Source organism: Dendrobates tinctorius, unplaced genomic scaffold (genome assembly GCF_039654945.1).
Source record: "Dendrobates tinctorius isolate UK_male_01 unplaced genomic scaffold, ASM3965494v1 ptg000111l, whole genome shotgun sequence".
NCBI classification, from domain to species: Eukaryota; Metazoa; Chordata; class Amphibia; order Anura; family Dendrobatidae; genus Dendrobates; species Dendrobates tinctorius.
This window is the reverse complement of record NW_027361779.1, coordinates 37365874-37377706: the sequence shown is the minus strand read 5'-3', so window position 1 is coordinate 37377706 and position 11833 is coordinate 37365874.

Genomic DNA, 11833 nt, shown 5'->3' with positions numbered 1-11833 from the left:
CCTGTACTTTATATACAGAGCTCTTGTGTATAATGTCACTGATGATCACTATTTTACCTGTACACTTTATACAGAGCTCCTGTGTATAATGTCACTGGTGATCACTATTACCCGAAGGGCTGTGGATTCGGTAAGCCAAACCTCCTACCCCGTCTCCTCAATTTCCCTGACTCAGACTCCCTCATACATGCTTCACTACTGAGCATGTACATAAAGCGTAGAACAGATTCATCTCAACTAAAAGACCCGATCTGTTGTGAACTCTCTTAGGCTAGTTTCACACAAGCATATTTTACATGCAGTGCACGGCGCCGCTAAGCCCCGCCCCCTGCCTGCCCCGTCCGGTCATTTCCTCCTACTATTGCACACGGCTGCATGCGATCTGCGCACCCTATCTTTAGCATAGGGTGCGCAGACCGTGCGCTGGCCGTACGCTAGTAGGAGTTTTGCATGCGCTGCGCACTTTTGAAGGTGCGCCAAGCGCGCCAAATTGCAACGTGGTGCATTCGGCGCACCTTCAAAAGTGCGCAGCGCACGCAAAAATCTTACTAGCGCACGGCCAGCGCATGGTCTGCACACCCTATGCTAAAGATAGGGTGCGCAGATCGCATGCAGCCGTGTGCGATAGTAGGAGATGACCGGATGGGGCGGACAGGGGGCGGGGCTTAGCGGCACCGTGCGCTGCATGTAAAATACGCTAGTGTGAAACTAGCCTTAATCCAACTTTTGAGGCAAGGCTCCCTCTGGTGGATACTGCTGGTAGTGGAGCTGGTCAACATGATGTTAACCCAACAGCTGCAGAAGATAATTGGAGGAGTGGGGGTAGTGAGTGGGACTACATAAGAGAGCAGACTTCTTTCAGTGGCTGCCGGTGATACTCCTTTCTTTGCTTATTGAGGATTTCTGTCTCCTGCCTGATCCTGCATTTTTCAGCTAAGTGTCAGTGGCTAAACCCTTTGCATTGATTTTGGCCTGCTGTCAGAGGTCAGCCTGCTCCCCCAGGGGCTGCTGGCTCCTGCCCTGTATTTTTGCATCTTGTGTTTGTTTGGTCAGTCCCCTGCTGTATTAGCCTGTTGCTAGCCGCCAGTTCACACCTGAGTGCTGATATAGTGGGGCGAGGTTTGTGCAAACCTCAGTATTTTTGTACATCAGTCATGTTGGAATTGTTAGGGTTTTTGCATGATTGCAGACAGTGCCTTTTCTGTCCTGTCCTATCTAGTCAGTGTGGGCCCCATAATTTGCTCAGTCTATTTTCTGTCTGTGTTTGTGCTTCATCTTGTCTCACCGACAATATATGTTTGGGGGCTGTCTATTCCTTTGGAGATCTGCTCCATGGCAGTTTAGATTTCACCTTTCTGTCTTTAGGCTTAGTTAGTCCTCCGACTGATGAAGCATCTAGGGCAACGTAGGAACACTCCATGGCTACTGCTAGTTGTGTTTGCAGGGGTCTGCAATCCGCTGAGCGACCAACCTCTCTGGTGTTCTGGTGGCATAGCCTATTGTGCTCTCCTCCTCGGTGACCCATTCATAACACAGATCCTTAGATCAGGAATAGAACAGACATTTACAGGACATTTCATAACTTTCCCAAATTTTGTATGAAAAAATATTCAGCACAGACTGCATTTAACTACTGTGCCCAATGTATTATATATTTTAGGAGTCAAAGTCGGTCTATTTTATACCAACTCTGACTCTACGACTACGACTCCACAGCCCTGCTGTACACTGACACTATATACAGAGCTCCTGTGTGTAATGTCACAGGTGATCCGTGTGTGTATTCCCTGTACACTGACACTATATACAGAGCTCCTGTGTGTAATGTCACAGGTGTTCTGTGTATTCCCTGTACACTGGCATTATATACAGAGCTCCTGTATATAATGTCACTAATGATCACTGTATTACCTGTACACTGACACTATATACAGAGCTCCTGTATAATGTCACCAGTAAGACAACAATCAACTGCAAAATCAGAAAAATAGACTCCTAAAATATAACTTTTAGCGTAATTAATCACATTAAAACTCTCACAGGAAAGATGTATATCTTTGTACCGTGTTAGCCAGTGGATAGAAAAATATTCAGGATTGAGAGTCCTCAGTAGTTGATACCTTTTAATGGCTAACTGAAAAGATGGTAACACATTGCAAGCTTTCGAGACTACTCAGGTCTCTTCATCAGGCTAGACTAATACAAAATCTGAAGTCACATATTTATGCACAATACAGCCTAGAAAAAATGCAATAGATAAGACAAGTGACGTGAAGCAGAACTATCAATATGGGAGAGGGAGAAACATAAATATAAACATTGGACCAGTTCATAGATAAGGAGTCTGGATGTTTTATGGTCCTCTGATTGGGGTCTAGTTCTGTGTTGCCCCGCAAGGTTTTAAAAGGAAATTCCTTAATTGATGTAAAAAGACATAAATCCATGCGACACATTCATTCCAGCACTGAGAGTGTCAAAGTTTGTCATAAATTTGTACTCCCAAACTCGTCTCTCTCTCTGAGATGTGAAGTTACCTTTCAATACCAGTAATTTCATATCCATGCTGCTGTGATCAGGGATACAGAAATGTTTTGCCACAGGTAGATCCATTCTTTTTTCTCTTATTGTGTGACGATGAGCATTCATCCTTGTTCTAAGCTTTTGCCCTGTCTCCCCCACATACAGACCCCCAGTTGGACATTTAGTACAAATAATTAAGTACACCACATTAGATGTAATGCAGGTGAAAGTACCTGGGACTTTCCCAGGTACTTTCACCTGCATTACATCTAATGTGGTGTACTTAATTATTTGTACTAAATGTCCAACTGGGGGTCTGTATGTGGGGGAGACAGGGCAAAAGCTTAGAACAAGGATGAATGCTCATCGTCACACAATAAGAGAAAAAAGAATGGATCTACCTGTGGCAAAACATTTCTGTATCCCTGATCACAGCAGCATGGATATGAAATTACTGGTATTGAAAGGTAACTTCACATCTCAGAGAGAGAGACGAGTTTGGGAGTACAAATTTATGACAAACTTTGACACTCTCAGTGCTGGAATGAATGTGTCGCATGGATTTATGTCTTTTTACATCAATTAAGGAATTTCCTTTTAAAACCTTGCGGGGCAACACAGAACTAGACCCCAATCAGAGGACCATAAAACATCCAGACTCCTTATCTATGAACTGGTCCAATGTTTATATTTATGTTTCTCCCTCTCCCATATTGATAGTTCTGCTTCACGTCACTTGTCTTATCTATTGCATTTTTTCTAGGCTGTATTGTGCATAAATATGTGACTTCAGATTTTGTATTAGTCTAGCCTGATGAAGAGACCTGAGTAGTCTCGAAAGCTTGCAATGTGTTACCATCTTTTCAGTTAGCCATTAAAAGGTATCAACTACTGAGGACTCTCAATCCTGAATATTAAAACTCTCAAATACCTAAAATTAATTTTGTTTTTCATTTTGCTTCCTTCCAGTGGTATGCAAATGCGTTGCATTTCGGGAAATAACTTCTGGGGAGCAAATGATGTCATCATGGCAAAACACGAACTGCAACTCACACCTCACTACTAAATGAGGATGTGACATTAAGTATGCCTTTACAATGGCAGCGCATGGTGCTGCACGCAGTACACATTATCTTTTGTGGCAATGATACTACGCTGCATTGTCAGTACACCTTGTACTTTTTGATCTCCTGATGAACCCCATTCCCTTTGGGAGAAATGCATCTGAATATGGGATATTAGACATAGATTGCTGTAATTAAGGCTTCTTACAGATGCAAAACAAGTACTAACCATTGTGTATCCTGGATGTTATATGGTGTTTGCATATATCTATCCCCTGGTTTCTCGCAACATATGGGACATGATACATGAATCTTCTGGTGATAAGGCTAGTGATGTACTTGAGATGAACGGTAGTTAAGATGCATTTTTTATACAGTGTCGGTATATAGTTAGGTACCCATATTCCCTGATCCAATAGGACTTTTGTGTATACCGTAGTGACAAGGGATTATTCCTCTTTGTTTAATATAAGTAGGAATCTATATTAATATATGCATCCAGGATTTGATATATGTATATTTTACTACCTGTGCTGCACTTTAGTAATATGTTTACAGTTGTGGCCAAAAGTATTGACACCCCTGCAATTCTGTCAGATAATACTCAGTTTCTTCCTGAAAATGATTGCAAACACAAATTCTTTGGTATTGTTATCTTCATTTTATTTGTCTTAAATGAAAAAACACAAAAAGAATTGTCCTAAAGGCAAATTGGATATAATTCCACACCAAACATAAAAAAGAGGGTGGACAAAAGTATTGGCACTGTTCAAAAAATCATGTGATGCTTCTCTAATTTGTGTAATTAACAGCACCTATAACTTAACTGTGGCACCTAACAGGTGTTGGCAATAACTAAATTACACTTGCAGCCAGTTGACATGGATTAAAGTTGACTCAACCTCTGTCCTGTGTCCTTGTGTGTACCACATTGAGCATGGAGAAAATAAAAAAGACCAAACAACTGTCTGAGGACTTGAGAAACCAAATTGTGAGGAAGCATGAGCAATCTCAAGGCTACAAGTCCATCTCCAAAGACCTGAATGTTCCTGTGTCTACCGTGCGCAGTGTCATCAAGAAGTTTAAAGCCCATGGCACTGTGGCTAACCTCCCTAGGTGTGGAGGGAAAAGAAAAATTGACAAGAGATTTCAACGCAAGATTGTGCGGATGTTGGATAAAGTACCTCGACTAACATCCAAACAAGTTCAAGCTGCCCTGCAGTCCGAGGGTACAACAGTGTAAACCCGTACTATCCGTCGGCGTCTGAATGAAAAGGGACTGTATGGTAGGAGACCCAGGAAGACCCCACTTCTTACCCCGAGACATAAAAAAGCCAGGCTGGAGTTTGCCAAAACTTACCTGAAAAAGCCTAAAACGTTTTGGAAGAATGTTCTCTGGTCAGATGAGACAAAAGTAGAGCTTTTTGGGCAAAGGCATCAACATAGAGTTTACAGGAGAGAAAAAGAGGCATTCAAAGAAAAGAACACGGTCCCTACAGTCAAACATGGCGGCAGGTCCCTGATGTTTTGGGGTTGCTTTGCTGCCTCTGGCACTGAACTGCTTGACCGTGTGCATGGCATTATGAAGTCAGAAGACTACCAACAAATTTTGCAGCATAATGTAGGGCCCAGTGTGAGAAAGCTGGGTCTCCCTCAGAGGTCATGGGTCTTGCAGCAGGACAATGACCCAAAACACACTTCAAAAAGCACTAGAAAATGGTTTGAGAGAAAGCACTGGAGACTTCTAAGGTGGCCAGCAATGAGTCCAGACCTGAATCCCATAGAACACCTGTGGAGAGATCTAAAAATGGCAGTTTGGAGAAGGCACCCTTCAAATATCAGGGACCTGGAGCAGTTTGCCAAAGAAGAATGGTCTAAAATTCCAGCAGAGCATTGTAAGAAACTCATTGATGGTTACCGGAAGCGGTTGGTCGCAGTTAATTTGGCTAAAGGTTGTGCAACCAAGTATTAGGCTGAGGGTGCCAATACTTTTGTCTGGCCCATTTTTGGAGTTTTGTGTGAAATGATCAATGCTTTGCTTTTTCCTTCATTCTTTTTTGTGTTTTTTCATTTAAGACACATTAAATGAAGATAATAATACCAAAGAATTTGTGTTTGCAATCATTTTCAGGAAGAAACTGAGTATTACCTGACAGAATTGCAGGGGTGTCAATACTTTTGGCCACAACTGTAATTGGATCCAGAGAGATATTAGACATGGAGCAGGGGCACCATATCGCAAACATTGGGGTGCCAACCTCCGCTGACGGGTAGGGACACCCTAGGGATTTCTTGGGTTTGATAGTTCTGTCTATTTCTTGTTGACCGTTACAGATTTTATATGTAATTAAATGCACACCTTAAACTAATTGTAGGTATTTCTGAGAGTTTTAACCCCTTCGCCCCCAAGGGTGGTTTGCACGTTCATGACCGAGCCAATTTTTACAATTCTGACCACTGTCCCTTTATGAGGTCATAACTCTGGAACGCTTCCATGGATCCCGGTGATTCTGACACTGTTTTCTTGTGACTTATTGTACTTCATGATAGTGGTAAAATTTCATTCAAATAACTTGCGTTTATTTGTGAAAAAAAATGGAAATTTGGCGAAAATTTTGAAAATTTCGCAATTTTCCAACTTTGAATTTTTATGCCCTTAAATCACAGAGATACGGCACACAAAAAACTTGATAACTAACATTTCCCACATGTTTACTTTACATCAGCACAATTTTGGAACCAAAATTTTTTTTTTGTTAGGAAGTTATAAGGGTTAAAAATTGACCAGAGATTTCTCATTTTTGCAACACCATTTTATTTTTACGGACCACATCACATTTTAAGCCACTTTGAGGGGTCTATATGATAGAAAATACCCAAAAGTGACACCATTCTAAAAACTGCACCCCTTAAGGTGCTCAAAACCACATTCAAGAAGTTTAATAACCCTTTAGGTGCGTCACAGGAATTTTTTTGAATATTTAAAAAAAAATGAACATCTAACTTTTTTTCACAAAAAAAATACTTCAGGTTCAATTTTTTTTATTTTACCAAGGGTAACAGGAGAAATTGAACTGCAAAAGTTATTGTGCAATTTGTCCTGAGTACGCTGATACCTGATATGTGGGGGGAACGATTGTTTCGGCGCATGGCAGAGCTCAGAATGGAAGGAGCGCCGTTTGACTTTTTCAATGCAAAATTGGCTGGAATTCAGATCGGACGCCATGTCACGTTTGGAGAGCCCCTGATGTACCTAAACAGCGGAAACCCCCCACAAGTGACCCTATTTTGGAAACTAGACCCCCCAAGGAACATATCTAGATATGTGGTGAGAACTTTGAACCCACAAGGGCTTCACAGAAGTTTATAACATACAGCCGTACAATTAAAAAATCATTTTTTCCACAAAAATGATCTTTTCACCCTCAATTCTTATTTTTCCAAGGGTAACAGGACCCTAAAACTTATTGTGCAATTTGTCCTGAGTACGCTGATACCCCACATGTGGGGGTAAACCACTATTTGGGCACATGGCAGAGCTTGGAAGGGAAGCAGCGCCATTTGACGTTTTTGGCTGGAATTGAGATCGGACACCATGTCGCGAATGGAAAACCCCTGATGTACCAAAACAGTGGAAACCCCCCACAAATGACACCATTTTGGAAAATAGACCCCCCCAAGGAACTTATCTAGGTGTGTGGTGAGCACTTTGAACAACCTCAGTGCTTCACAGAAGTTTATAACGCCCGGGCGTGAAAATAAAAAATTCGCATTTTTTCCACAAACATGATCTTTTAGTCACCATTTTTTTTATTTTCCCAAGGGTACCAGGAGAAATTGGACCCCAAAAGTTGTTGTCCAATTTGTCCTGAGTACGCTGACACCCCATATGTGGGAGAAAACTACTGTATGGACACACGTCGGGGCTAGGAAGGGAAGTAGTGACGTTTTGGAATGCAGACTTTGATGGAATGGTCTGCGGGTGTCATGTTGCCTTTGGAGAGCTGCTAATGTACCTAAACAGTGGAAACCCCCCACAAATGACCCCATTTTGGAAACTAGACCCCCTCAGGAACATATCTAGATGAGTGGTGAGCACTTTGAACCCCCAAGGGCTTCACAGAAGTTTATAATGCCCGGGCATGAAAATAAAAAAATCGTATTTTTTCCACAAACATGATCAATTAGTCCCCAATTTTTTCATTTTCCCAAGGGTAACAGGAGAAATTGGACCCCAAAAGTTGTTGTCCAATTTGTCCTGAGTACACTGACACCCCATATGTGGGAGAAAATTATTGGATGGGCACACGTCAGGGCTCGGAAGGGAAGTAGTGACGTTTTGGAATGCAGACTTTGATGGAATGGTCTGTGGGTGTCATGTGCGTTTGGAGAGCCCCTGATGTACCTAAACTATTGAAACTCCCCACAAATGACCCCATTTTGGACACTAGACCCCCCACGGAACTTCTCTAGATGTGTGGTGAGCACTTTGAACCCCCAAGTGCTTCACAGAAGTTTATAACACTCGGACGTGAAAATAAAAAAATCATTTTTTTCCACAAAAATGATATTTTTGCCCCCAATTTTTTATTTTCCTAAGGGTAACAGGAGAAATTGGACCCCAAAAGTTGTTTTGCAATTTGTCCTGAGTAGGTTGATACCCTACATGTGGGGGTAAAACACTGTTTGGGCGCATGGCAGAGCTTGGAAGGGAAGGAGTACCATTTGACTTCTTCAACTCAGAATTGGCTGGAATTGAGATCAGATGCCATGTTGCATTTGGAGAGCACCTGATGTGCCCAAACAGTGGAAACCCCCAATTCTAACTCCAACCCTAACCCCAACACACCCCTAACCCTAATCTCAGCCCTAACCCTAGCCCTAACCCTAACCCTAATCTCAGCCCTAACCCTAACCATAGCCCTAGCCCTGGCCCTAACCCTAGCCCTAACCCTAACCCTGATGGGAAAATGGAAATAAATAAATTTTCTTTTAGTTTTATTATTTTTCCCTAACTAAGGGGGTGATAACGGGGGGTTTGATTTACTATCTATGGTGGTTTTTATATTTGGCAGCTGTCACACGCTAAAAGACGCTTTTTATTGTAAAAATAGTTTTTGCATCACCACATATTGAGAGCTATAATTTTTCCAAATTTTGACCCACCGAGTCATGTGAGGTCTTATTTTTTGCGGGACGAGTTGACGTTTTTATTGGTACCATTTTCTGGCATGTGACATTTTTTGATCGCTTTTTATTCCGATTTTTGGGAAGCAGAATGAACAAAAACCAGCGTTTCATTAATTTCTTTTGGGGGGGTGCGTTTACACTGTTCCGCGTGCGGTAAAATTGATAAAGCGGTTTTATTCTTCGGGTCAGTACGGTTACAGCGATACCTCATTTAGGTTTTTTTATGTTTTGGTGGTTTTATGCAATGAAAACTATTTTATATAAAAAATAATTATCTTTGCATCGCTTTATTCTGCGAGCTATAACTTTTTTATTTTTTGCTGATGATGCTGTCTGACGGCTCGTTTTTTTTAGGACAAGATGACGTTTTCAGCGGTACCATGGATATTTATATGCATCTTTTTGATCGCGCGTTATTGCACTTTTTGTTTGGCAGTATGATAATAAATCATTTTTTGCTTCATTTTTTATTTTTATTTTTTAAGGGGTGGTGCTAAAGGGGTTAACTAATGGCACAGTTTTATAGGGCGGGTCGTTACGGACGCGACAATACCTAATATGTGTACTTTTATTGTTTTTGGGTTTTTTATTTCCAAAAAATGGATTTATTGGGGGAATTTTTTTTTTTTTTCTGATTTATTTGGCGATTTTTTTTTTAAATTATTTTAACACTTTTTTTTTTTAACTTTATTACATAGTCCCAGGTGGGACATCACTGTCCTGTGACAGATCAGCGATCTGTCACAGTCACTACTGCAGACTTCCTCATGCTTGCGCTTTGCAGGCACTGAGGAAGCCAGCTCCCTGCAGGCCCCCGAAGGCCCCCGTCGCCATCTTGGATTCGGGGGCCTGCAGGGAAAGAGCCCCCCGCAGCAGCGCTTTACATTGCGCTGCTGTGGGGGGCTCAGGGAAGCACGGAGGGAGCCCCCTCCCTGCCGATGCTTCCCTTTAACCCCCGGTACACCGCGATCATGTTTGATCGCGGTGTGCAAGGGGTTAACGTGTCGGGGGCGGTCCGTGACCACCCCTGACACATTGTGCCGGGTGTCAGCTGTGATAATCAGCTGACACCCGGGAGCGATCAGCGGCACTCACCACGTGGGCACCGCTGATCGCGCTAGACGTACTATCCCGTCCATGGGCATAGGGGCCCGGGTTCCATGGACGGGATAGTACGTCTGATGTCAGAAAGGGGTTAATGTTACTAATTAAAAGTTATATTCTAGGGGTCTATTTTTTCTGATTTTATAATGTCACCAGTGATAATATTAGTTGTATTAGTATTGTGGTAGTATTTGGTCAGTACGTGGTGATAATATGTGTTCTGGTTTTGGTGTGGTGGTAATTTTCCATTGTATGTGGTATTATTCGGTCACTATGTGGTGGTAATATGTCGTCTGGTCATGGTGTAACTCTATTTGTCTCTTATACTGTATTATTAGTCTTGGTAGATTGGGTTATGAAAGGAAGTCACTTGTTCTCTCTATCAATAAGGATAAGATTCTTTATTTCCATTAATCAATTACTTGGAATTTTAACACCTCCCTGCCCTGTGACCATTACACACTAGCAAATACGGTATGCACTTACAAGGGTTATTTGGTGAAAGCAAGTAATCGGCTATCCATAGGATAAGTGATAACTTATAAGTTGGTAGCTATCCAACTGTTGGGACCCGGCCATTCAACAGAATGTGGAACCATTAGAATGGGGCGGTATGACTCGACCACTAATCCATTCATTCCCTATATGGCTGCTGAGCATTGCACTTGGCTTTTTCTGGAAGCCACAAAGAAGAGGAATGGAGCGATGGTCAAATATTCGGCCTGCCGCTCCATTTTAAAATGGGGATGAAAGTGCTCTGTCAGGGATTAAACTTCCCCATTCTTCCTATCAGTGCGATTTCCAATGGTCAGATCCCACCGATCAATAAGTAATCACTTATTCTGTGGATCCTTTGGATTGGTGATAACATGTTTTCACCAAAGAATCCCTTTAATTCAAACTACTGTAATTGTACAATACAGTTACAGTGGCATGTAAAAGTTTGGACAACCCTGGTCAACTTTGACCAAGGATTCAGGCCTTAATTAGCCTTAATTCACATTTATAAAATGTAAAAGATGACAATATATTTGTTTTTTTTGCCTAAATTACAAAAGAAATGTGTCATCTATAACCTTAAGCCTTGAGATCATTTCATCTTCAACTTGCTTAATAACAGTATCTTTGAACAGATGTGACCAAACTTTTACATGCCAGTGTATGGTGTGCACACAGTAGAAAGTACAACTTGTACTAGGAAAAACAAGCCCTCATATGTCTGTGGTCAGAAAAATAAAGTTATGGCTCTGGGAAGAAGGAGAGGATAAAAAACAAACACAAAAATTGAAACTGGCCATGTTGCAAATGGGTTAGATGTGCAGTTGAGTGACAATAAGACCAAATCTGCATACGGTGAAACATAACTAAATGGTTCCTGCCTAACAGGAAGAGAAGTAACATAAAGGGGTCATGATTACTTGGCTGCACCAATGACATTACCGCTGCTTCCTCACTGCCCGCATTGCCGCTCAGTCAAAACAGTGACATATGCCACGTTGCTATATGATCCAGTTCTTATGCTCACGTGCACATTGTGCCCAAGTGCTTTTGGTGACGGAGAAGAGTCAGCATGTGCCCTATGTGTTCTGATACCTTCACAATATCCTTTGTCTTCATTTTCAGCGACAGTAGAGTAGCTCTTTTGTGAGATCAGACCAGATGGGATAGTTTTTGCTTTCAACATGCATCAATGAGCCTGCCAGCAGCTCACCAACTTTTTTCTTGAGTCACTTTTGCAGGGTGCTAATCACCATAAGAGTTGCCATTTTGTAGATGCTTCTAAGCCAGCGTTTCTCAACTCCAGTCCTCAAGATCCACCAACAGGTCATGTTTTCAGATTTCCTAAGCATTGCATGTCAAGGTCAGGTCATGGAATTAATGCCTGAGCAGGTGATGAAATTGTCACCTGTGCAATACTAAGGGTATTCTGAAAAGTTGACCTGTTGTTGGATCTC